The sequence below is a fragment of the Lissotriton helveticus genome, chromosome 12 (genome assembly GCF_964261635.1).
Source record: "Lissotriton helveticus chromosome 12, aLisHel1.1, whole genome shotgun sequence".
NCBI lineage: Eukaryota > Metazoa > Chordata > Amphibia > Caudata > Salamandridae > Lissotriton > Lissotriton helveticus.
The window spans coordinates 431479868-431507178 of record NC_136073.1 but is presented as its reverse complement, the minus strand read 5'-3'; the positions used below and the strand labels follow the sequence as shown (position 1 = coordinate 431507178).

General features: G+C 46.1%; 1 long non-coding RNA gene across 2 annotated transcripts in view; it reads left to right on the top strand.

Moving 5' to 3' along the window:
- The window catches only part of LOC144798953 (uncharacterized), a 231981-nt gene extending 205343 nt beyond the window's left edge, over nucleotides 1-26638 (top strand). Inside the window, exons 3-5 of one of the 2 annotated variants that reach the window (XR_013603707.1) lie at nucleotides 22460-22534; nucleotides 25426-25542; nucleotides 26250-26638. This is a non-coding gene — a long non-coding RNA (uncharacterized LOC144798953). The remainder of the gene's footprint in view (nucleotides 1-22459; nucleotides 22535-25425; nucleotides 25543-26249) is intronic. The other variant, XR_013603706.1, reaches the window with a different exon arrangement.
- The last annotated feature ends 673 nt before the right edge of the window (nucleotides 26639-27311 follow it).

The following is a 27311-nucleotide window of genomic DNA, read 5'->3' as shown; positions in this document are numbered from 1 at the left end:
CCTCTCCTAAGCAGCTGATGTGTAATATCTATTGCCTCCTCAATGCCCAACCATCGACACCCAAAATGGCATACCAATTACACTAGGAGCGAGACCTTCCTCCAGCATACTCTCGACACCAAACAATGGTAGGAGGTATTCCTTTACAACATAAACTCCCCAGAAATGCACAGGGAAAGGAAATTCTCTATAAAATCCGGTATCGCTGACATCTCATGCCCCACTGCCTGCACACCATCAATGCGGCCCACTTAGATGTATGTTAGCTGGGGTGACCAACTGGCTGGGGTGCCAATTCAGGAAGGTGAGGGTAAAAATTCAGGACAAAGGGTCAAAATTCAGGACAAAAATTCAGGACAGGAGGTCAAAATTCAGGACAAAACTTCGTTACAAAAGGTACATTTTATAGACACATCAAAGGAGGTCGCTTAATAGTATATAAGTGATCCCATCTATATCCAAACATATTCATCCATCCTTTCACTCCTTTCACTCATTCATCCCTCCATCCACACTTTCACTCATCCATCCATTCACCCACCCTTTCACCCTATCCATTCGTACACTCCTCCATCTACTCTTCCACCCAACCATCCACTCATCCATCCAGCCATTTATCCACTCATCCATCCAGCCATTTACCCTTTCACCCATCCAGCCATCCTTTCACTTACTCATCCATTCACCCAGTCACTCATCCTTCTAGCCATTCAACTTTTCAGTCATCCATCCATCCTCCCTTTCTCTCTCCATTGACCCTTTCGCTTAGCCATCCTTCCTTCCACCCATACTTCTACTCATCCACTCACGAATCCATCCATTGACCCTATCACTCATCCATCATTTCACTCATCAATCCACCCATTCACTCGCCCATCATCCACCCTTTCACTCATCTATCCATCCTTTCACTCATCCATCCACCCTTTTACCCACCCATCTACCCTACCACCCATACATCCATCTATTTACCTTTTTTCTTATCCATCCACCCATTCACTCACCGATCATCCACTCTTTCACTCATCAATCCATCCTTTCGCTCATTATCCATCTATTCACCCTTTCATTCATCCATTCACACTTTCACTAATCCATCCAGCCATCCACCCATCCCTTCACTTACTCACTCACCCACCTTTTCATATTAAATATGAGCTGAGCCTTTGGCTGCAGGATTGCAGACAGAAGAGGCACATGAATAATGTCACCCTTGCTTTAGTTTATAAAGCAAGGAGTGGGGTGGGGGGAGGGTGCACTATGCCCCTGCACATAGGCTATCTGAAAAAGTAGAAGGCAGGAGTCATGCATGATACACAGTGCCATGCATGCCATGAGGTGACTGTGACATGGTGTTGTTTCCAGGGCTTTACGCAGGATGAAAAAAAGGGGGGGGGCTCTCAAAAGGGGGTATTTGATGTAATTAAAAACATGGCTTAAAACACCTAAGCTAAAAATCTCTGCTTAACATAGTGTACCGCCCAACTGGTATGTTGCCTCTTCTGTCATTGTATCCAGATATATAACACAAGTAACGTTACACCTACAACAAGCCAGAACTATTGGCTTTGTCAATGGTTGTTAGTTGCATAAAATAAAAATGCAGCAACCATGGCTTCAGTGAATATAATATTGAAACTGCACTTTTCTAAAATAATGAGACGGAAAGAACTTTGGCCCCTTCTTTTCAACTTGTTTCACCAGCTGCTTTGAATGAACTGGATTCTGTGGCAGCACTGGCTTGTTTGCGCATTCCTTCCATTTTCCCTAGCCCGTGGCAGGAGGAGGCCACCGCATGCAGTAAGTAACACTCCAAACTGGCCCATTGTCATTCTGTATGTGGCAATCAGCCGCATACAGAGTGACAATGGGAGGGTGGGGCTACTTGTGCTCCGAGGAGGAGTTCAAGGTGGCCCCATCAGGGGGCTGAGGCTTCATGCAGGGAACAGTCCCTGCAATACCCAAAATTACGGACAAAAGGCGTCCGTAAAAGGAATCCTCACGGACAACAGACGTGAGGTTCAAATTTCGGACGGTCCGTGAAATTTACAGACTGTTGGTCACCCAGATGTTAGCACATGTGTGTCAACACAGGCACCCTCTTACACATCCTGGAGGTCTTTTGGATATTATATTCCAAGCAATCGCCCAGATCCAGAGTATTGAACTCGACAAACTTTCTGAATTTGCTCTCCTAGGAAGACCTGCGACTTTTACCCCCTCCACTCCTCTGCAGGCAAGTACATCTCTCAGCTCTTTCTCGCCTTGAAGCACACAATGCTTTCCCTCAAGGGGAAGCCCATCACTCCTATATATGAACTCTGACTTCATAAACTGTGGCTGCTGTTGAGGCATAAGAAGATTGCTCACAACATATTGGACAAATCCCTGCTTTTTCACAAACTCTGGGACCTAGATCTTCTCTGTCAGAAATACGATTTCCGGGGCAGGACGTGCCACTAAAGACTTTCTGCCTTAGGCATATCGAACACAACATAGTTACCATGCTATGATGTGGCCCTCCTGGCAAACTCTGATGTGTAGGTTCTAACACTTCAATTTCTATGCAATGGGTGTGAGTATGGGGTGGAAGATGGTGGGGGATTGTTACAGACCACATTGGTTGTCTGTTAATGCAAGCACTGTTTGTGTGTCTTTAAATGTAAAACCTAAATACAAATCATTGAAACTTAAGACTAACTGCACACATCAACATTTAACATGGCACTCTGAGTTATGCCTCTGTGTCTTCTTGCTACCCCATTCATGTAGCCTTTGCCATCCAATAGGAAATATTATTTTTCCCTAAAACGCTGGGATCCACTGTCTATTAAGTCAAAGGATACGAATAACTTGCTTTTTATTGTAATTTATACCACACGGTTTCTGAACAGTGTAATCTACAGATGATGCTACTCCTGAATTTACTTTTCAATGTTATTGAGGTTCTACTTTTAAAGGCATACAAACAATGCTTGCACAATTATGAGTGTTACAATCATTACTGCATTGCGTTTTTCCTGAGGTAAATTTCAGCAGGTGAAGCATTTCTAAATTTACCTGGGGGGGATGTCTTTTAAATTATGAAACATGCAGAATTTAGTGCGAAAATCATGAATTCCTTTTGCAGTTACCCATTTTTATAGAGAACGCCAGTTTTAAGGTATCACTGCACTCGGTAAATACTTCACCCTGGGGAAATAGTATTACCTGGGTGCGATAAATACCTCATACCGTTCTGAGGCACTCCTTTTTGGGGCCAGACTGGACCTAAAACAGTACTAAGTGCATAAACATGATAATGTTAATCAAAAATACATCTGCTGTCTAAAGGCATTTGATGTTTCAGCTCTATATATATAATAAGCTGTGACATCTTCCTCAGGATAGGGTGACAGTCTGTTACACCAGACTGCTTCAGATCAATATTTGGTCTCTTCATAAGATAATGGGAAAATGATTAGCATATATAAAGTTTCCACCACGCATATCCATATACGGCTGAAAACATGCCTATGAATGAAAGTAAAACACATATATTGAAGGGTCTTGGAAAACTCATAGATACAGATTTTGTTCACATTATCAAACTCTCAATAAATACATTGACCATAGCACTTTATGATTAGGGACAATATGTCATTTAAATATAAGCAATGTATAGCATAATTAAACCCCAGATTACAGACGAGATGGGTTTATATATGGATGAATATTTGCTCTATTTTGCATACCTTGCTGTCTTCTAAGCCCTTTCAGAAATGTATGCAGATCGAATGGTGCCCACGTGAACCAGCTGTCACTGGGTGATGACTGGTTGTGTGACACTATACATGACAGCCTACCAGGAACTCAATCTCTCTGGATTCCTCCTATCAATAGGTTGCTGACAGTGGCTGAATGGCTGGGAATATTAGTGTCTGTAAACTTGCAAGGGCAGTGTGAGCGTGTATTGGTGTCTGCAGGCATATCTACACAATAACTACATTGGGTATTTGGCACGTGTGTTATGTTGTGGCGAACATTGTTGGCTATGTCTGTGGTCCCATGACAGTGAGTGCAGTACCCTTCAGAATTTATTTTTGCTTGCCATTGTGGACACAAAACAACCTATTGGAGCTAGTTATTGTAGCAGTTAATTCATTTTAATTGGGGGGCGAGTGATTCTTGTATTCCTGTTGTCGGTTATATACCTGCCCTTGGTTATGTGCCTGTTTTTGGCTCATTGCATTTTCACTGTAAATGTCTTGCTGGGATTGGGGTACTTACAGAATCACGCTGTGCTGCTGGTCATAAGCTTGTCCAGCCCAAGGTGTAGTTTTTACGCCGCGTTTTGCATAACCTGACTTTTCAAAAACTCAGATTTCTTACACACTGTAATCTGTGTTATTTTCGTTTGTGTTGCTAATCGGGCGTCTAGTTTGTTTGCTGCTCTTGCAACACTGCTGAATACACCGAGACTGTTTTACGCAATATTGCTGCCGTTGTATACATTGGATTTCATTGCTACTGTTTGTGGCATTTCTTTATTGTGCCTTGTTCATACGTGTGTTGTGACCACTTGTCGTTTGTGTCCTTTATTTCGCTCTAAAGGCTTGTATTAGTACTTTTACAGCTTTTATGGCAAGCTTTGGCTGTGTGCCATGCGCTCTCCTCTTTTCTAATCCACGGTGTGTTTTGTACATTTTAGTGAACATTAAAGGGCTAGCCTTACATTTGCAAGTTACTTTTGGATTTTGGATGTTCATATATAAACTTCTTTAATTCGCTTTTGAGTTCAACTGTCCTTTTCAAACTATTTTAAAATAATGTTTTACAGCTCCTTTTGACTCTATTACTCTCCAAGTTGTTTGCTCCTGGTTAACACAACGTGTGCCCCACTGAGTCTAAAACTGTTCTTTAAAAACATAAAATAAAAACACATTTACGCCATATCTAACAAGAACAATCAAAATAATCTGGAAAACAAATCCTTTTCTATCACATGAATTAGCAAAATCCACAGAACCTCTAAAATCGAAGTTGTTTATTTCTGGAAGCAGCACTTGAGATTAAAAGTACACACCATTAACATCTGCCTTGAGCAAACCCTGGCTCAAACACAGGACCTTTCCCAATTGAAATTCTCCATTATCTATTGAAGAAATAATTGTGTTGTTCTCTGTTGACAAAGTGAACAAAATATGTGACAGGGAAATAGAGGGAAAAAGCACAGCTCATTCTACGATCATTGGATATCTGTCACACCTCTCTCTGCTAGACTGCAAGGGGGGAATGATGGTTATTCTTGTAGGTGAGGCAAGACATACAGCAAAGTGTGACGTCGTAGCAAAAAGTAAGCCGTAGGAAAATACAAGAACAGAACACCATAGTGCGGAGATGCAGACATAGAATTCGCCCACTGACAGGCCAGAAGAGATAAGGATATAGAGCCAAAAGAGTGCTTGAGAGCAAAGTGCCTGTCGGATCGAGAAGGTTCAAAATGAAAGTGCAGGGGCAGAGAGAACATGGACGTAAATTCACCGAAATGTCAGGGGTAGAGGAAGGGACATCACAAGTGTTGGACCTAGAATTGTCAGGTCACCTAGGGTAGCCTGGCCTAGGGTAAGACAATCAACTATCAGAGGCACATGTGTAAAGATTGCATTCCACCCAGCAGTAACTCAAAGCAATTCCATTCAAAAATGACACTACACCAATATTTTGGAAAAATATGGACTGATTTATACAAATATATTAGATTCACTTTTATCTTTCTTACTCCATCTTTTCTCCTTATACTCCTCTTATTTTATGCAGTTGAAATCACATTACACAGATATGTTTTTACTTCCTCCATCAACTGTCATCTGAACTGCACACTTCTTTACCCACCAGAATATTAACAGTAATACACAGTAAATACTGAGTGAGCAGTAGATTAAACAAGTTAAGCTTTTCAATTCCCTAAGAAATCCTAGGCATACTAAACAGGCAGTTGCACGGTATGAACAGAAATTTTCCTCAGTTAATCCCTTCAGTTCTGTAGCCTCCTAGCACTTCAACTTCTTACAGAGAGATTCTCTGACATGCATCCCTGGTTGGGATTTCTGACACAGGCAACCCACAACCAGGAGTCAGTTTCCCAGTTAGACTGAAGAGCCACACCCTATCTCTGCCTCATTATAGTTCTGCAAAAGAATTCCTTTAGATGCCAGAACCGATCTCTTGCACCGATTATCGGTGTCTCTAGTCACTGGCTAGGCGAATTGAAGGAAAGCCTAGACACGCAACAGTTCCCCCTTTCCTCCTTACTTGGGACGGCTGTTAGAGCCTTTCTCAGTTCCCAGCTCCAGCCCCAGGGTTCAACTCTCTTCAGGGGCGTCCTTCGGTCCCCAGCAGCGTTTGCCTCGGGGCCTGTTCAAAGTTTGTACTCGTGTCGGCCCTGAAGTGAGGTCGCGCTAGGTCTATCCTCAGCGCTTGACTCCGTTCCCGCCTCCGGCCGCCTCCGGCCGCCTCTGACGATCCTCTCACCAGCGGCGCTACTGCGCAGGCGCGGGAGAGTAGTGGCCCTGAAGCGGAGGCTGCTCCACTCGTCGGCACTGGGAGTGGCTCACCTCTGGGCCTGCTCGATCCTAGGCCCCTCCTGACAGGAAAGTGATCGCCGCCGAGAGTCTGCGCAGAAGCGCGCCGCCACAGTCTCGATCAGCCCTATGCTCCGCTCCACCTTCACGGCAGCGCCTGGCCCGTTCACAATGGATTTAGGTCTTTTGGAACACCCACCGAAACTTCGGGCTCCACAGGTGGGAAGAGGTAAACTCCTGCTGCACTTCCTAATGCGGGTGAAAGGTCCCGATTTTACATAGTCAGCCAATGGCACCACCGACACAGAGAAGGGGTGGGTCAGGGATAAAGTCTCACGCTCTTAGGCCCCAGACCTCTATCTCCTGCAAATATCGATCTAACTCTTCATACTGGACAAGGGGAAGAGGGGGGGGTTGGCTTCTCCCTTCTCGCCCTCCTCAGCTGGGATCCCCTAAGCTTCACCGCTAGCTGGGGGACAGTCCCTACACCCAATTTGAGGTGTCTCCCTGTCCAGGGTCAGCAGGACAGAACTAACTGGGTCAGGTCTACAGGAGTGGGGGTGGTGATCCCTGTAAGGGGGGCAACCCTTGAAAAGTAGTCCACCCTATGAAGGCCCTACCCCTTCCAGACCCTTAGCCTATACTCCAGCTGCTCCTCACTGACAAGACAAAATGGTCGCCCTACAGGTGTCCTATTTATACCCTTAGCTCCCAAGGTCCAGAACCAGCCAGAAGGTTCTGGAAGCTGCCTATTCTATCCTATGGGCCCAGTTCCAGAGTTGGCAGTTGTGGCAGTTACTAGCCACCATTTTACATGGCCCAACCTTTCTAGTCAGAAAAGGGGTAACTAGGCCTCAGGTAAAAGACTATGTGGGCAAAAAGAGCATCTAACCCCCAGACCAGCACCACAAAAATAACCAGTGGACATAAAAAATTAAGAGGTATGAGGGGCAGAAAGGGGATAAAAATAAATAATAAATTGGAGGGACTTCCCAAAGGCAGACAGGTCTAACACGCGTCCCCCCAGCTGAAAGTGGGGAGAGCTACCCAACCCCTTGGGAGTCCTCATCACTAAGGCGGAAATACCTGGAGAGGCCATCTGCATTGGCGTGGTCCACTCCAGGCCGATGTTCCACCCAGAAATCCATTCCCTGTAGGGAGATGGACCATCTCAACAACTTGGGGTTTCCCCCCTTCATTTGCATCAGCCAACGAAGGGGTCGGTGGTCAGTCTGAACCAGGAAGTGCGAGCCAAACAGGTATGGCCGCAACTTCTTCAGAGCCCACACCACCGCAAAAGCTTCCCTCTCAATTGCACTCCACTTCTGTCTCCGAGGAAGCAGTCTCCTAGATAGGAAAACTACAGGCTGATCCAGGCCCTCCTCATTAAGTTGCGATAAGACTGCCCCAATGCCATGTTCTGATGCATCTGTCTGGACAATGAACTCCTTAGAGAAGTCTGGGGCCCTCAGGACCGGTGCTACACACATTGCCTGCTTCAATTTTTCAAAGGCTTGCTGACAAGTCTCTGTCCAAACTACCCGTCGAGGTTGTTTCTTTGAGGTAAGCTCTGTGAGGGGCGCTACAATAGTGCCATACCCCTTCACAAAGCGACGGTAGTAACCTGTGAGGCCCAGGAAAGCTCGGACCTCAGTCTGGGTCTTGGGGGGTTCCCAGGCCATGATTGCCTCAATCTTTGCCTGGAGGGGTTGCACTGTTCCCCTGCCCACCAAGTGTCCAAGGTACACAACCGACCCCTGCCCAATCTGACATTTGCTGGCTTTGATTGTCAAGCCAGCTTGTTTCAGGGCCTGGAGAACTGCTTGCAAATGTTGCAAATGATCCTCCCAACTGCTGCTGAAGACAGCAATGTCATCCAGGTAGGCAGCGGAGAAACCCTCCATTCCGGAGAGGACCTGGTTCACCAGCCGCTGAAATGTGGAAGGAGCATTCTTGAGCCCAAAGGGCATCACACAAAATTGGAAGTGTCCCTCAGGCGTGGAGAAGGCTGACCTTTCCTTCGCTCCATCTGTCAAGGAGATCTGCCAGTACCCCGAGGTGAGGTCAAAGGTACTTAGGTATCGGGCAGCTCCTAGCCGGTCAATTAATTCATCCGCCCTAGGGATCGGATGAGCATCAGTTTTGGTAACTGAGTTCAGTCCCCGGTAATCCACACAGAACCTCGGTTCTGGAGTGGTGCCTGGTGGAGCGGCTTTTGTCACTAGAACCACCGGACTGGACCAGGGGCTGCTGGAAGGTTCTATAACTCCTAGCTCTAGCATCTTGGTAACCCCTCCATGGATGCTAGCCTTCACCTTGTCGGACAGCCGGTAGGTCTTTGACTTCACTGGTGGGCTGTCTCCTGTGTCCACATCATGGGTACACAGGTGGGTCCTTCCCGGGACAAGGGAGAACAGCGTAGAGTACTGCTCCAGTATCTGGCGACAGTCCTCCCGCTGTTCAGGAGTTAGGGAGAGAATCACTCCCTCCACCGACCCATCCTTTTCCTGAGACGAAAACAAGTCTGGGAGAGGTTCGCTTTCCGCTTCCTCTCCTCCATCAGTCACCATCATTAAGATGACCTCGGGCCTCTCATGGTGGGGTTTGAGTCGGTTAGCATGTAGCACCCGTAGGGGCTGTCGAGGGGTTTTAAGGTCCACCAGGTATGTGGCCTTACCCTTCTTTTCTAACACTTCAAAGTGGCCTGTCCAGCGATCCTGGAGGGCACTTAGCTCTCCAGGCTCCATCACCCACACTTTCTGGCCAGGCTCCAACTCCACCGGGTGAGCGTTGTGGTCATACCACTCCTTCATTACTGCTTGGCTGGCCTCCAAGTTGTCAGAAGCTTGCTTCCACAACTTCGCCATTTGGCTCCTGAAGGCCAGCATGTAGGTCACCACATCCTGGGGGGGTTTCCTGGGAGACTTTTCCCATCCATCCTTCACCAGGCTGAGAGGACCGCGTACAGGGTGCCCATACAGAAGCTCAAAGGGGCTGAAGCCCACTCCCTTCTGTGGCACTTCCCTGTAGGAAAATAGCAAACAGGGTAGGAGGACGTCCCACTTCCTCCGCAGGCTTTCAGGCAGACTTCTGATCATGCCCTTCAAGGTCTTGTTGAACCTTTCTACCAGTCAATTTGACTGGGGGTGATAGGGAGTGGTGAAGCGGTAGGTCACCCCACACTCCTTCCACATTGCCCGCATGTACGCTGACATAAAATTGGTCCCCCTGTCGGACACAACTTCCTTGGGGAAACCCACTCGGGTAAAGATCCCCATCAGGGCCCTAGCCACCCCAGGTGCAGTGACAGTCCTCAGAGGAATTGCCTCTGGGTACCGTGTGGCATGATCCACCAGAACCAGGATAAACCTGTGACCAGCTGTTGTTGGTGGATCCAATGGCCCTACAATGTCGATGCCCACCCTTTCAAAGGGGGTGCTAACGACAGGAAGTGGTTCCAGGGGAGCTTTCAGCTTCACCCCTGTTTTCCCACTGGCTTGGCAGGTTACACACATCCGACAGTAGGTGTTAGACGCCACTTTCATCTGAGGCCAGTAAAAGTGGGGGACAAGCCGAGCAAAGGTCTTGTCCTGACCTAAGTGTCCTGCCAAGGGAATTTCATGAGCCAATTCCAGCAGAAAGGCTCGGTACCGTTGCGGGACTACCAAGGCCCTTGATGAACCAGGTAAGGGTACCTTGGGTTCACTGTAGAGGAGTCCATCCTCCCAGTAAATGTGGTAGTGTCCCGCAACGTCCCCTGCTGCCTGGGCTTCAGCCTGTCTCCTCAGTCCCTCAAGGGTAGGGCACTCCTTCTGGCCCTTACAGAACTCTTCTCTGGTAGGCCCTCCCTCCACATGCCACTCAGCAGGGATGGGCAGGTCCTCCAGAGAAACTACTCCCCCCTCCACGGACTCCTGGTCCACCACCGCAGGTGGTCGATCTGTCACATGGGGTGTGGAAGCCGAAGCAGGCTTCTCCTGTCTTCGGGTCTGTCCCTTTTTGGCAGCGGGTTGGGCCATTGTTCCAGGCTCCAACCCAGGCGAACTCCCTCTCCGGGCAGTCGCAGACCTTGTGCTTACACAGGCCCAGTAAGGTGTACCCAGCATCTCTGTATGCGTCCGGTATTCCACCTTTCTCCAAGCATTGTGCTCCATGTCATTCCCCAGCAGACAATCAACTGGCACGGCAGGGCTTACGGCAACTTGAAGTGAACCTGCAACCCCTTCCCACTCAAAGGGAACCTCGGCCACGGGGTAGTGGCCCATTCTGCCGTCAGCCATCGCGGCGGGGTGGAGTACATTGGGAATCACCTGCTCTTGAGACACCAGTTGACTTCTCACCATAGTCATACTGGCTCCTGTATCTCTCAGAGCCTCCCCTCTCTGGCCATTAATGGTGATCCACTGCCCATACTTGGTAGTATTTGGGGGCACCTGAATCTTAGGAACCATCTCCCGTTCTCCCAGGGACACTAAGGTGACACCCGCCCACTCACCCCCCTTATCTAAGGGCAACTCCTCCCCGAGCGCTACACTAGCTACTCCCGGGGCTTTTCCTCCGGTGGGAGGGGGCGGTCTCTTTGGGCATCTGACATCTCCCTTATAATGTCCAACACCACCACACTCAAAACAGTGGACAACCCTTGGCTGCTGGCTTTGGCCAGGATGAGGGTTTCTGGGCGGGTTAGCCTTAAGAGTGAAACCTGTTCCCTTTCCCTGGAAACTGTTTTGGGGACCTTTTGAGAACTCCCGGTTTTTATCTCCCCCCTCCTTCTTCAGAGGGGCGCCCTGTCTGGCCTTTTGGGAATCCCCTCCAGTCCCCTTTGAGGACACCCGGGTACTTGCCCAGATGTCCGCCTCCTCTGCAAGCTTCCGGGGGTTGGTCAGCTTGCTGTCCACCAGGTGCTGGCGCAGCTCGGGAAAACATTTCTCGAGTAGATGCTCTTTAAGAAAAAGGTCATACAAACCCTCATAGTCCTTCACCTCACTGCCCTGTACCCAGCCCTCCAATGCCTTCCTCGCATAATCCAGGAAATCCACCCAGTTCTGGGTGCTTAACTTGTGGCTCCCCCTGAACTTTTGGCAATACTTTTCCGGGGTTAGCCCAAACTTCCTGATCAATGCTAACTTCATGGTGGGGTAGTTGGTCTGCTCCTCCGGTTCTAAGGCTAACAAGGTGTCCCGACCGGTAGGAGGCATATATTTGTACAACCCACCCCCCCAGTGCTTCTCCTGGATCCCATGGGCTCTTAGGGAGACCTCATAGGCAGCCAGCCATTTGGCTATATCATCCCCCTGACTATAGCTGGCAACTATGTCCTTAGGCAAGTAGGGTCTGAACTCCCTGGTTGGTTCTCTGGTTTCACTGCCACCATTTGGAGTAGGAGAGGGTCCCCGTTGCAGGGCCTGGAGTTCTAACTCTTTTAGTTTGAATTCATGAGCCATCCTCCGCTCTTCCCTCTCCTGTTCTAACTTGGCCAACTCCCATTTCAGTTGCCTCTTTTCCCTCCTGTCCGTGAGTTCCGCTTCGGTCAAGCTTCCTCCGGAGACACTACTGCCCCCCCTAGAGGATGTCATTGGTCCTGGGAGTAGGTTTCCCACCTCAGGGTGGAATAATCCCTCTACCTCTATGACCGTGTCCCGGTCTGTCCCCTCTTCCTCCTCCTTCCCTTCTCCATGTGCTGCCACCCAAGCCCTTAAACTGGTCTGGAGCTCCCCCTTCTTGGCACCCCGCTTAAAGAACACTCCCATCTGTTGACAAAAGTCCCTAAGCTGGGCCACAGAATAAGTGTCCAGTTCTTCCAACGCAAATTCCATTTTGCTAAAGGCAATTTAAAGACAAGCACAAAAGAAGAATAGAGTTACAAGGGCCACTCTGAAGCTACCTCCACCCCACCACCAGGAATAAATTTGGAAAAAGCAAAAGTAAAAATTAGGAAGTCCGCCAGGAGAAAACTCCTGGTGTAGGTCAGTGGATCACACTTAGTTACTGCAGAGTAGTCGCAACCACAGTTCTTATCCCACCGCTAGACACCAATATGTTGGACCTAGAATTGTCAGGTCACCTAGGGTAGCCTGGCCTAGGGTAAGACAATCAACTATCAGAGGCACATGTGTAAAGATTGCATTCCACCCAGCAGTAACTCAAAGCAATTCCACTCAAAAATGACACTACACCAATATTTTGGAAAAATATGGACTGATTTATAAAAATATATTGGATTCACTTTTATCTTTCTTACTCCATCTTTTCTCCTTATACTCCTCTTATTTTATGCAGTTGAAATCACATTACACAGATATGTTTTTACTTCCTCCATCAACTGTCATCTGAACTGCACACTTCTTTACCCACCAGAATATTAACAGTAATACACAGTAAATACTGAGTGAGCAGTAGATTAAACAAGTTAAGCTTTTCAATTCCCTAAGAAATCCTAGGCATACTAAACAGGCAGTTGCACGGTATGAACAGAAATTTTCCTCAGTTGATCCCTTCAGTTCTGTAGCCTCCTAGCACTTCAACTTCTTACAGAGAGATTCTCTGACATGCATCCCTGATTGGGTTTTGTGACACAGGCAACCCACAACCAGGAGTCAGTTTCCCAGTTAGACTGAAGAGCCACACCCTATCTCTGCCTCATTATAGTTCTGCAAAAGAATTCCTTTAGATGCCAGAACCGATCTCCTGCACCGATTATCGGTGTCTCTAGTCACTGGCTAGGCGAATTGAAGGAAAGCCTAGACACGCAACAGTTCCCCCTTTCCTCCTTACTTGGGATGGCTGTTAGAGCCTTTCTCAGTTCCCAGCTCCAGCCCCAGGGTTCAACTCTCTTCAGGGGCCTCCTTCGGTCCCCAGCAGCGTTTGCCTCGGGGCCTGTTCAAAGTTTGTACTCGTGTCGGCCCTGAAGTGAGGTCGCGCTAGGTCTATCCTCAGCGCTTGACTCCGTTCCCGCCTCCGGCCGCCTCTGACGATCCTCTCACCGGCGGCGCTACTGCGCAGGCGCGGGAGAGTAGTGGCCCTGAAGCGGAGGCTGCTCCACTCGTCGGCACTGGGAGTGGCTCACCTCTGGGCCTGCTCGATCCTAGGCCCCTCCTGACAGGAAAGGGAAAGCCGCCGAGAGTCTGCGTAGAAGCGCGCCGCCACAGTCTCGATCAGCCCTATGCTCCGCTCCACCTTCACGGCAGTGCCTGGCCCGTCCACAATGGATTTAGGTCTTTTGGAACACCCACTGAAGCCCCGACTCTCCTTACTTCGGGCTCCACAGGTGGGAAGAGGTAAACTCCTGCTGCACTTCCTAATGCGGGTGAAAGGTCCCGATTTTACATAGTCAGCCAATGGCACCACCGACACAGAGAAGGGGTGGGTCAGGGATAAAGTCTCACGCTCTTAGGCCCCAGACCTCTATCTCCTGCAAATATCGATCTAACTCTTCATACTGGACAAGGGGAAGAGGGGGGGGTTGGCTTCTCCCTTCTCGCCCTCCTCAGCTGGGATCCCCTAAGCTTCACCGCTAGCTGGGGGACAGTCCCTACACCCAATTTGAGGTGTCTCCCTGTCCAGGGTCAGCAGGACAGAACTAACTGGGTCAGGTCTACAGGAGTGGGGGGGCTGATCCCTGTAAGGGGGCAACCCTTGAAAAGTAGTCCACCCTATGAAGGCCCTACCCCTTCCAGACCCTTAGCCTATACTCCAGCTGCTCCTCACTGACAAGACAAAATGGTCGCCCTACAGGTGTCCTATTTATACTCTTAGCTCCCAAGGTCCAGAACCAGCCAGAAGGTTCTGGAAGCTGCCTATTCTATCCTATGGGCCCAGTTCCAGAGTTGGCAGTTGTGGCAGTTACTAGCCACCATTTTACATGGCCCAACCTTTCTAGTCAGAAAAGGGGTAACTAGGCCTCAGGTAAAAGACTATGAGGGCAAAAAGAGCATCTAACCCCCAGACCAGCACCACATAAATAACCAGTGGACATAAAAAATTAAGAGGTATGAGGGGCAGAAAGGGGATAAAAATAAATAATAAATTGGAGGGACTTCCCAAAGGCAGACAGGTCTAACAACAAGCCCTTTGACCTTCACTTTCACTCACACACACACACACACTTACACATAAATTAATACATATACACTCCCTCACACATAGACACACTCTCACCCACAAGCAGTAACACAACATACATTTAAAAGCATGTTTTTACTTATCTCAGCTGCCATGGAAGGGCATAGTCCTGCTGATTGCACTCCATTTTTATTACACTATTAGTGAATAATATTTTATTTATTCGCTTAATCATTTTTTACAGAAAATTCAGAGAGGGGAGCCCCTACTGCCTCTGTGTTCCATGCATTGAAGTTGCCACCTCTGAGGCCAGGGGTCACAAAGGCAGTGCTAGGGGTAGCGAACGACACCCTAAATGACGTCCGTAAGGGAGAGGTGGGACACCTGGAATATAGGCCCAGTGGAGAATTAAATCAAGATAAGAGTGGAGAAGGGATCAGACTGGGAACAATCGAGTGGGAGAGTAAAATTAGTCAGGAATGGGCACGAGTAACAGCAAGGAGGAGAGGATATGAGGGTAACGGTTCAGTCAGGGTCAGATAAAGTGAATCTGTGAGGTAGAATAACACAAGAGAAAGTACATTCCTGGCTATTAGGATAAAAACATACAGAAAAAGCAGAGGTGTACATAAGGAACACCTCGAAGGGATGAATATATCTGCAAGGATGAATTCCTTGATAAGTGGCCTGCCTTGAAACCCCTCCAGGGTCTCACCTGCCCTAAACCCAGCCCGCCCCTGCCTTCCCTCTGATCCCCTTCACTTCCCAGCTGCAATACCCGTCACAGCTACTGAACTGTATCCTCAGCCACATTCTCCCACACATACCTTCCCCAGCAATAAACACAAATGTCAACCTGCAAAAATAAAATACAAATAAACAGGATTTGAAACAGAAGAGGCTCATGACCTTGCTCTGGTCGCATCTGTCTGATCATGGCTACAGTCATCTGTTCGAGCCCATGCTTCTGGGCTTGGAGAGATGTGGTGGTCCTTGCCAAGGGAGCAGATATGGGGGAGGGATTTGGAAATTGTGCTGGGTGGGGATCAGTCTCCCGGCTAGCTACCCAGTGCCTGTTTGGAGGTTTGGAGAGGTCAACGAAACTGGTGGCTCATCCTCAGTGCCTCATCAGATTGGTTTATCCACTGTCCCTGGTCTCGGTTACTGCTCATCCATGGGAACACTGTGCGATGAGTTTGGCTCTCACGGATTCTGCTTCTCCCTGAAAGCCCTGGTAAGATGCGGATAGTGATGAGCGCAGGCGAGTGGGCCTGGTTGGGCAGGTGTGCACAGACAGAAACTGCGGCCAATAAATGAGAACCCTTTCACAGTAATGCCAATGTTGGTTTTATGACACTGTGTCACTATTCCAAAACAATGTTAAAAGGGCAGAGGCATTAAACACACGTTGTGGTTTATTGATGTGGCCAGTGTGCAAGTCATATTATGTAGTAATATGCAATTACTAATATGAACAGCCTAAAGAGAAGAGCTTACCATTCCGCAAGCTGAAATCTTTTAATGTGTGACAACACCAAGAGAACCATAAAGTCCTATAAAATTAATGGCAATGCAGAAATAACTGAGATGACCTACAATGTCATGCCTTCAATGAAAGGTACCTTTGCTTGACCTAGACATGATTACATGGATCTCATAATAGTTAGCATCTTAAAACATGATTAGAATGTTCATTCATGTCCTCTGGGAAATGAGCTGTGAGTAATTTTACCTAGGTCACCTAAAGCGACAACGTGATGATTAATGCACACTATAATTTACATAAGCATTTCTCTGAGACATCAGGCACTTTCCCAGTTGCTAGATCAGTAGTATTTTGAAAAAAGTGTATAGTCCTGAAATAACCTGCTGGAAATTCTTAATTTTCTTGAACCAGACTGCATACAGCCTCGCTGTGCTTATTTAGACTAAGGTGCTAAACACCTCCTTTCCTGCCATATTGTTACAGACTTAATAACTTCAAAGGCATTGCACATATAAGGAATATAGACTTACATAATAAGGGACCATTTTGGAATTTCTCCAGAATAAATTGAATTGATTTTTAAATAAATACATAAATACTCGGATTTTTATAAAGCGGGTATTCACCCATGAGGGTATCCAGGTGCTGTCCGTATCACGGGAAGATTTGCTGTGATTTGCCCAAAATCACAGGATGTTAACTTGATGCTGTGACTCAAACCTGGATTCCAGCTCTAAAGCCGGCAGCTCTTGCCGATTTGTCCCCAGAGTTCTTATATTTACCATGTTAGGAAGAATGTAAATCACAAAATAATGTTAAAATAATGTGAGCAACATCAAATATGACAGGTCAAGTTACAATATGTCAGCTCCACTGTCAATCATATCATGGTTTTGAGGTGTATTAAGGTCATGCATTATCTCCTCAATCATCATTCTGGTTTCCTGTATGTGATGGGTCAGTTATCCTTTCTAGATCTAAACTCTCAACAAAATGTTTCCTAAAACCTCTAGAAATGGGGCTGTAAGGTTCAGCATAAATCTTAGGGAAAATGCAAAATATGCTAATAAAAAGACTGTAGGTGCATATACACAGCCTTTGAAGTCACACCAGCCCCCACACATACAAACTGGGACAAGCACAAAAGCGAAGCTGTATTTCAGGTTTATATAAAAATTTCACAGTTAGAAATATTGTATGACAAATTTTCGGTTCTAAATATCATTTACAATACTATTGTCCTGTTTGGGTAGATTTTCTATTATATTTGAAGGAGAGTAATATTTTTGTAAGCAACATTTAAGACACAGCATTTGGTCCAACAGTATTCTGAGAATGATATTCTGCTACCACACTACTCTTCAACACCCGATATAATGAGCTTTCAGGAAACTGGAGAAGATGCAGTACTTACTGGCACATAATCGGATATGACGGAAGCTCCATTTTCATGTGTTGATTCCATTTGTGCATTAGAGGCATTTCATCTCATGTTAGACAACTTTATTCATTTCGGGAGGTGCCAATGTTACTTACTGAACAGAGTTTTGCTTTTGGTGCTACGAGTGGAAGGGTAGCAACAGTCAGAAATGGAGACGAGCATGAGATGGCTCCACCCCTAACATCTAAAAGTGACATAGTTGAGGGGAGTAATGCATGATCAATTAAGCTGAAGGCTGCAATACCATTGATACAGCTAAGAATGGGGAAGAAACAATTGTGCTGAGTTAGGTTAATGAGAGCCATTCCCATGGAGAAACATCTATGAAACTTGGATTTCCCAGTACTGAAAAGTTGGTCATTTTGAGCATTAGTGAGTGACTAGGGCCGACCTGGAAACCAAAAGCCGTCCTGGCAAAAATGCTCAAATCAGCTTTGTTCCCTTCATCTCCTAGCACAATCTCTCTCCTTGCATATGCCCATTTTCTCTCACTCTCCTCTTGTCATCCTCTCTGATCGCCATTTTTCTTCTTCTCCCTAAATCCGTCTCTTTCTTTCTCTTTCTTGAAGCCTCCCTGTGTTGGAACTGGGGAAAGCGACAGAGGCACCAGGCACAGCCCCAAGCTTTCAAAACTAGCTTCTGATGAAGTGTAAAATCTGGTCTTGCCTTGCACGAGACTTTAACCCTATCTCAACAACTGGACCTCAAAACTTATTGTGAATAACCTGAGCATTGTCCCGTGCAGGTGGTCTGACCATCATTGTATCTCCTTTTCTGTGACCAGGCCAAAGGAGCCAAGCCCCCCTAGGGAACCAGTGGTCTCATTTAGGAACTGGGCTCAGGTTAACCTCACAGAATTCTGCGAGGACCTGGGAAAATCTCCTCCGGTTCCTCGGGAAGCCATTGATGGCTATAAGGAAAATGTGTCTAACTGGCTGAAGGGGACTAGTGATACCCATGCCCCCAGGCATAGCTCTAACAAGACAAGAAACCACGAGGCCGACAAATGGTTCTCTGTAGATCTGAGAATGGCGAAATGGAATCTCCGACGTGCAGAAAGGAAATGGCAATCAGGGTATTCACCAGCTCTGAGAACCAGTTATAGCCAACACCTTAAAATGTATAAGGCTCTAGTAAAGCAAACTAAAATTAGTCATTTCATGAATAAAATCCTTAAGGCATCTAATAAATCCAAGGAAATTTTCGGAATTGTCAACAAACTATCTAATTTAGACAGGGCGACCCTCCCTATTACACCCTCACATAGTCTGTGTGATACTCTCAATGAATTTTTTGTGGACAAGATTGCCGCAATAAAAAGGAGCATCCCCTTGGGCTTGTCTGCTCCCAACTTCCCACAGGGAAACACAAATAGCTTTATGCTCTTGCACTTCCCCAATGTATTGCAGGATGAACTGATGAAACTTATGACGAAAGTTAAATTAGGGTCGCCTAATGACATCTGTCCTCCAAAAGTTCTTAGAGAGGTGGCAAGCTTTGGTGGGACAGTCTCAAAGATTGTCTTAACTATTCTATCAACTCGGGTCTGGTACCTAAATCCTTCAAAAAAGCAGTCACCATACCCTTCCTGAAGAAAGAGGGGGCAGACCGCTCAGACATGAAGATCTTTCTCCCAGTGTCCCGTCTCCCGTATTTAGCCAGGATTGTGGAAACATGCATGGCTCATCATCTCTGCAATTTCTTGGAGAAATCAGAGTTTCTGGACCAATGTCAGGTGGGGTTTCAACCAGCACGCTCCACGGAAGCAGTGGTTACATCGGTGTTGGACGAATTGCGAAGAGACGTAGATAAGGAAAACACCCAGGCTTTAGTGCTGCTTGACCTGTTGGCAGCCTTTGACACAGTGGATTACACTCTGTTGGCTGACCGCGTCTGGGCCGCTGGGTTACGGGGCGCAGCATAGAGTTGTATGACATCGTACCTGGAGAATAGATCCCAATCAGTGTGACTTGCTCCTTATTTCTCTAAAGAGGTTAAGGTGAGTTGTGGTGTGCCCAAAGGGTCCTCGCTATCCCACCACTTATTCAACATCTACATCCAACCTTTGATCAGATCCCTTAAGATGATGGAATTAAACATCTTCAACTACGCGGATGATATGCAACTGTTGTTCGTGATCATGTAAATAATCTATCTATCATGTAAATAATAGGTCATTGCAGTGACGTGAGCTTGTTTCCTAAAACTACACCGGATAAAAAAGAATTAGAAATTCCTGACGAGAGCAGCCCTGATCCAAGTTATCCTGGCACTGGTTATGTCCAGACTGGACTGCGCAAACTCTCTGTATCTGGACCTCCCAAAATCCCTCTTGCACAAGCTTCAGTTAATTGAAAACCAAGCTGCTAGGCTGATATATCAGCTTCCAAGAAGGAGTTCTATGACGCGGGTGACTAGGGGCCTCCATTGGCTGCCGGTGGCACAGAGATACAGATTTAAGGCATGCTGCCCAGTGTTCAAGGCGCTGTATTTGAGATGACCCGGCTTTGTGAAAGCTTGTATTGTAAAATATTGTCCTACGAGAGAACTGCGCTCAAGTCACCTTCACTACTTAGTCACCCCAATCTACGAGAAACTCAGGATTGGAGGTCGCAGGTTCTCTATGGCAGCCCCTTGCCTCTGGAACACACTTCCATTGGAAATGATGCAGGCCTCTGTCTACACTAAATTTAGGCAACTTCTAAAGATGTGGTTGTTTACACAGGCTTATACATAGCAGGGATCCTTGACTTTTCATTACCTAGCACCAGGAGACCTACCCGGTGATCGAGCATTCTATAAAAAACAATAACATAACATAACAATAAAATATAAATGTGTACTTTGCACACATTTAGAAAAACGACATACGATGAGTATGAAATTATTCATTATGCTTAAACTTTTTTATTTATTTATGCATTTTCAAATAGAAAAAATTACAGGTACAAGCAATGCATCATATCCAATGTACAGGCGCAATCAAGATAATTAAGGCGATGAGACAGATGTTAAGGACAAATTGTAAAACAGTAAGTCACAGAGCAATATATAATATCAGAGGCAATACAACGATTGTAGCAATAGATCACATATACGGGAAGTCTTAGTTACATCAGATGCTTCAATGGATTGCAAACAGTCAAATGCAAAGGGGGGTCTGTAAGAGTGGATGGGCAAGCATAATTTAGGCGGTTGACGCAAGGTCAGTCTGTGCATTGTCAACTTCATTGAGTGGGTGAGAGAGTAAGTATGTTGTGAGGGGTCCCCAGTTGTCGCAGGGACGGGAGGTAGGGGGAAGCAGTTCAGTAAATGCATACATTTGTTCCTGCCAAAATACCATATCTCGGATCCATTCCTTAAATTTAGGTGTCCTGCCCCCATCTGCATGCTATTCGCCATTTAGCAAGAGGAGGCTGAAGGAGATAAATTTCCGGTGTGGCACCACTAGTTTCTCAGTGTAACCCAGTAAGGCGAGAAGGGGAGAATGTTGGAGTCGCAGTGACATTATTTGGTCTGGGCTGTAAGTACCTTTTTGCCAATACTCCTGTACAGCACCGCAGTTCCAGGCCAAGTGTAGGAAATCAGCTCCTATGGTGCCACAACGATCACATCTGTCATTATCACGCAATTTGTAGTGGTGAAGTTTGGCTGGTGTATAATATGTGCGGTGAAGAAACTTATAGTGTAGGATGCGAAGGCGGCTACTGCACGTGCTGTGTTCTGTTTGCTTGCAGCAATAAGTCCACCGCTCGTCAGTGAGGACAAAACCCATCTCCTCTGACCATTTGTATCGAGCAGCGCTCTGTGTGGGGCCTTGAGTAGTGTAAAGAGTATGATAGAGTGAGGAAACTGAGTGAGGAAACTAAGTGTGACACCGCATCACTACGCAGTATTAGATGCAATGGGGCAATCTCTGGAGGCTCCTGAGGATAAGTAGGTGTATGTTCCTTTAAGCCCTGGCGCAAACGGACATAGAGAAAAATGTCCATAGGAGAGGGCGGTTGTTTAGATAAAAAGTTGCACCTCAATGTGCAGAATTTACCATGTAGGTCAAGATCCTCCCAAGTCATGATTCCATACTTAGTATGGGTTTTCCTGAAAACTCCCTCCTGGAGGACAGGCATCTTTGGATGATAGACTAGGGGAAGCAGGGGTGAGTACAGCATGGGAATTCTTTTCTTCTCTCTTTTTAGTTAGTTAATGTATTACAAATTATTTTCTATTTGGTCCAATTTTGAAAAGAAAAAAAATATATTTTGTGTATTATAGATTGGTTGGTGACAAGCTCAGTAAATTAATTGTCCTGAGGATGACCATGTACTTTTGACAACGGTCAAAACGCCGTTGACGCTATTGTGGCCACAACTTAAGGAGGACACAATGTTTTTGTTTATAGGAGTTCTTGTATGGTTTTAGAACTCTTATGTCCAAGTAACCTCTTTGTGTGTGCCTTTTGTCTGTTTTTTTGTACATGTATTGTAATTGTTCTGTTATACCGACAATATGTCAGAGTCTTATGTAACCTTTTAAATTTAAATAAATTCTGTATATTTTTCTATAATTACACACATATTTCTTTTCAGAATTATATATTTTTCTACACGGGCCCAAAAACTTTTTTAATCTCCATTTCTCTCTTTTTTTAGCTTTATTGTTCTTATGATATGTTAGTTTGTGGTACATTCTGAACCTTTGTTAGGAAAAATACTTATAGCCCCTGGTTCAGGTGGTTAGGGCTGCCCCTGTGGTAGTTGATATTGGAAGCAACTTGCGGCATGTACCTGGGAGGGTGGAACCAGAAGTGAGCGTAGCGAGCCTGGACACATATATAATGAAGTTCAAAATTTGGTATATCGAACCCTCCTTGCGAATATGGCCTAATGAGAGTATCCCATTGTATTCTAGGTTGTTTGCCACCCCAGGTAAGGCGTATCAGCTCTGAACGAACCAAGGAGATGAAGTGTCTGCCCGGATCATATGGTATGTTCAGAAATAAATAAAGGAGTTTAGGGAGGATAACCATATTTATGAGGGAGATGCGTCCTGCAAAGGAGAGCGGCATGGCAATCCATCATGTGATTTTATCTCTGATATACTCTAGGGCGCGACCATAATAAAGCCGCATCAGTTTATCACGGTGCACTACTCAATAAGGAAGTCAGAGGCGAATCTCGCGACTGATGTGGTAAGAGGGAAAATTTGGGATTTATTTAAATTTATATGAATACAGGAGAGCCCTCCAAATTGCACGAATTCTTGGAGCAGCGGGTTAAGGTTAAGTCGTGGCTCCCTCACATGGAGCATGACGTCATCCGCCTACAGGGAGATCAAAATGTGTCTAAATGGGCATCGAAGGGCTTTATCTTGGTGGTGTTGCCGTATCTTAGCTGAAAGTGGTTCAACCGCAAGGGCGAAGAGGAGAGAGTGGGCAGCCCTGTCGGGTGCCCCGGGTGATGAGGAAGGAAGGAGATGAATGGCAATTGATGAGGACCTTGGCTTCGGGGTTGGTGTACAATAGGCGGACCCATGAAAGGTATCCCCTAGGCATGCCCATGTTTTGGAGGATGACGAAGGGGTAGTCCCATTCGACCAAGTCGAATGCCTTCGTGGCATCAAGGAATACGGCTGCTAGGGGCAATGTCGGGTCTACCGACCGTAGTATGGAGAAGAGCGTACAGAGGTTGTGCGATGTTGCCTGACCAGGGATAAAACCAGCTTGATCCGGGAGAACTAATTTCTCCATGAGCAGGCTGAGACAATTAGCCAGAACTTTTGCAAGAATCTTGGCATCCGTATTGATTAAGGAGAGGGGCCGATACGAATCGCAGCAGTCTGCTGGTTTACTCAGTTTCAGGAGAGAAGAGATCAGGGCCAGTCTCATGGACGGGGGAGGCAGCCCAACTCTTGTGCCTCGTTGAAAACGTGCTTGAGAATGGGGAGCAGCTGATCAATGTAAGTTTTATAAAAGTTGATGGGAAGACCAGCCGACCCAGGGGCCTTCCCAGACTTCATTTGCATTATGCCTCATGTATCTCATTGTTTTCAAAGGGTGCCTCAAGGAACTACCTATGTGAGTCACCGAGCCAGCCAAGGGTTATATCTTGCAGGTATGGGGCAAAGTCGGGAGGTTCAACCCTGCAGGTACCATACAGATCAGTATAGAATTCCGTAAAGGTACAGAGGATATCCAGACTGTCTCTATGACGCATACCAGAAGGGTCCCTAATTTCAAGGACATAGTTAATGCACAGGGCTAGTCGAATGTCTTGCGCTAACGCCCTACCTGGGCGTCCGCCCTCGCCGTACCTGCGGGCAGAGTGATATTTCCCTCGAAATCGTGCCTCCGAATCGGCCGTGTGCTTGTAATCAAAGAGATTTTCTCAGAATGTCGCCAGATGCTGCCTGGAGTTATCACCCCAGAGATCGCTCTCCAGCTGTTTAAGTTCACTCTCAATCGTGTGGAGTGTTCGACAAAGGTCTCGTAGCACCCCAAAGCTTTTAGCCATGCAGGAGCCTTGGATGGTGACCTTAAAGGCTTACTATACTATGCCCAACGATGAAACCGAGCCAATATTGTTCTGAAAAAATTCAGTGATTTCTGTGCCGATTTCAGCCCTGAAGACGGTATCAAGTAGTGCTTCCGACATAAGTCTCCAGAATCTAGGAGAAGAGATCGAATTAGGTGGGGCTATTGTTATAAGTACCGGGGAGTGATCAGAATATATTCTAGCAAGGTGAGTTGCTTGCTTGATGCACAAGGCCTCCCCACGGGAGACCACCCAATAGTCCAGGCAAGCCCAAGAAACGTGCAACGCTGTGTTGTGAGTACCTTCCCTTCCAGCTGGGTGAACATGTCGCTATGTGTCTGTGAGTCCATTAGCTGCGAATATGCCCACCAGTGCGTCTCGCGTCTTAGAATAATGTTGGGGTGATGGATTGGATCTGACTACAATTGGATTGAAGGCGGTGTTGAAGTCGCCCCCCAAATAATGTGAGTGGAGCCTATTTGGAGTATACGCCCCAATAATGTGGAATAGAAATTGGGATCATCAATATTGGGCCCATTGCAGCATACTAGTGTGACTGACTGAGTACCTAGTGTACCCCATATCATACAGCTTCACCCAAGAGAGTCCTGTTGTGTGCCTCCCAGAATAAAGGGAATATTCCATTTTACAAGATTCTCTGGAGTAGGTAGAATAAGAGGAGAATACTCAAACTGTAGCCCACTTGCTGGCAAAGGTAGGGGTACGAGCTGGGTCTAGGTGTGTCTCTTGTAATACCGCAATGTGGATATGATGCCTATCCAGGTGTGTCAGGACTTGTCTGCATTTCCGGGGATCTCGAAGACCCCTAACATTCCACTTGATCAGATTTAGTTGTAGTGCCTCAGTGTGGGTTGACATGGTACTTTAACGTAATTATACGGTGGTGTGCTCTGCGAAAGTAGGGAGAGAGTGTGCCTTGGAATATAGAGCCTGGGTCAATTACCTTATTTTAGCTACTTTCGAAACCTGGGCGGAGTTAGCCCCACAAGAGGGAAGTATTTCCTGATGGATTGCTCGGCGATATACTGATCTACGAGCTAACCTTGACGCCCGGAAAGCTAAAATAAGGTAATTGTTAGTCTCCTAATGTTAGAGATCCTGTTACTACGATTGTTATCACGATTGAGACCATTAGACCCTGAGATTCTGCATGACTCCTGTCGTGCCCCCCAAATTGAATCCGTGAGCAGTTTCCTAACAGACTTCCGAGTGTTTGCCTTAAAATATAACACAACAAACTGTTTTGGATCATGTTACAAAAGGTGGAACCTTATAAAACCTATGTTTTACATATATCCGCCTATTTTGCTTTCCCCCCCACAGCCTATGAAAACAGTGTAGAGGCTCACCGTTAACATGGGTGCATCATCGAACGATGTCTCCGTTTTTGAGACTCCTGAGTGGATCTATCTGAATCTTCCTTCTGGAACTTAAAACAAGGTAATCATATGGTGGTGTAAGGATGGGGCTTGATTAGTACAGACAAGCATAGAGGCCCCCCTGATCGATCCTGCAAAGTGTCTTCATTCCCAAGCCTCGATCTCATCACAGTGGGCTTTAGGCAATACTATCCCTCTACATAAAAAGACCTAATCATTAGTCAGAACTGTAGTGGCCCCTTGAGAATTCTCTCTTATGCTTATGATTTTGTCTATGGACGCTCATTTAAATATGACTGATATTGATTGAAATTGACTTTTTCTATTAAAATTTCCCCGTGATGGATGATAGATGGGAGTGTACTATCTATACCACAATGAAGTTGGACCGGATTTTATTAAGAATCTGGTTATACGGGGAACAACCTGAGGACTTTTCACTATATAACATGAAATGTGTAGAACCTTTTGGATGAATTGTGATAAAATGATATGTGTATATGTAGATATATAGGGGCACCTGATTAATCTGGAGTGTTCGATGTTTTTATTAGATTCCCCGTGGGAAATCTAGAGGAGACTAAATGTCTTTGGACTGACCTTAGGAGTTGGAGCCGTGTCACACAAATAACTCTATAAATGAGATAAAGAGAAAAAAACATGTATCAAGATCAGTGTACAGATGTATATATTATATTTTGGGATGATATGTGCAAATTTGGATTGTATATATGTACATGTATATGTTGTGTTTTTTTGTATTTACAGTGGTGTGTCCCCCACACAGTGGTACCTCCTTGCCCTGACGAAGGTGCGGTCCCAGTAGGGCCTAACACCGAAACGCACGTCGGCGTGACCTTAGAGGGGGACGAATTTCCATCTGAATAAGATGTTTTGATCCAACTCATTCTGCCCCCGATGTTCTTTTGTCACAACAACTTGATCCATCATAGTTGTACCAACTGGCCTTGATGTACCCCTGAATTGAATGCATGTTTAAACCTTTTGAGAGTGATTTAGTGTGAAAGAGATGAATGTGATTTGAATGTGGATTGGTATGGTGTGTGTGGGACTATAACCTTTATCTATTGAACATTTTGGATATGTATATGTAATGTGTCTTATGCCAATGAACTCATAGTTTTATATGAATTTGATCAAGTAATTAATAAAATAAAAAAGTATATAAAGGTATTTTTGTGTGTTTGGCTCCAATTCTAGTTTTGTCAGCCTTTACTTGAAACTGTAGGATCCCCCTGCGGGACCTGTATACATCATTTGGGCAGGGTTTTGTGATTCTTTTTTGCTGTTTTACCCCGTGTAGCCTGCCCTGTATCTCTAAATCACTACTGGGAGCCCCCTTCTATTTAGTCAGTTTAAGTTTAAAGTTTTATATGAAAAATGTTGGTGAATCAGATACAAATTACAGTGTTAACTCCATCATTCTGAAGAGGTAAGATTCAGTTACCTAAATGAGGCTATACATTTTAATGACAAGTACCTCAGGAAAAGAGGACAGAGAGAAAAGGCACATTTACACAAATACACAATTATATTTACCTAGGATGGTGTGAGATCATACCACTCTGGCCAAGAGTTCGGACCCCACAAAATAACAACAGGTTCAGGACAGGAATAGAACAGGACAGGTCATTTCTTCTGGATTCAACGCCAGCGTCAAACCCCTCTCTGATACTAGTTTCCCTCCTCGACTATCTTCCGCATCTCGTTCCTAGTTCCCTCGCCTCCTCGGTCCTCTTCCGCACTCTCGTTCCTAAATTTTATTTGTACAATTCTAAGTCTGCTTTAAGTAAATCCATCAGCATTGGA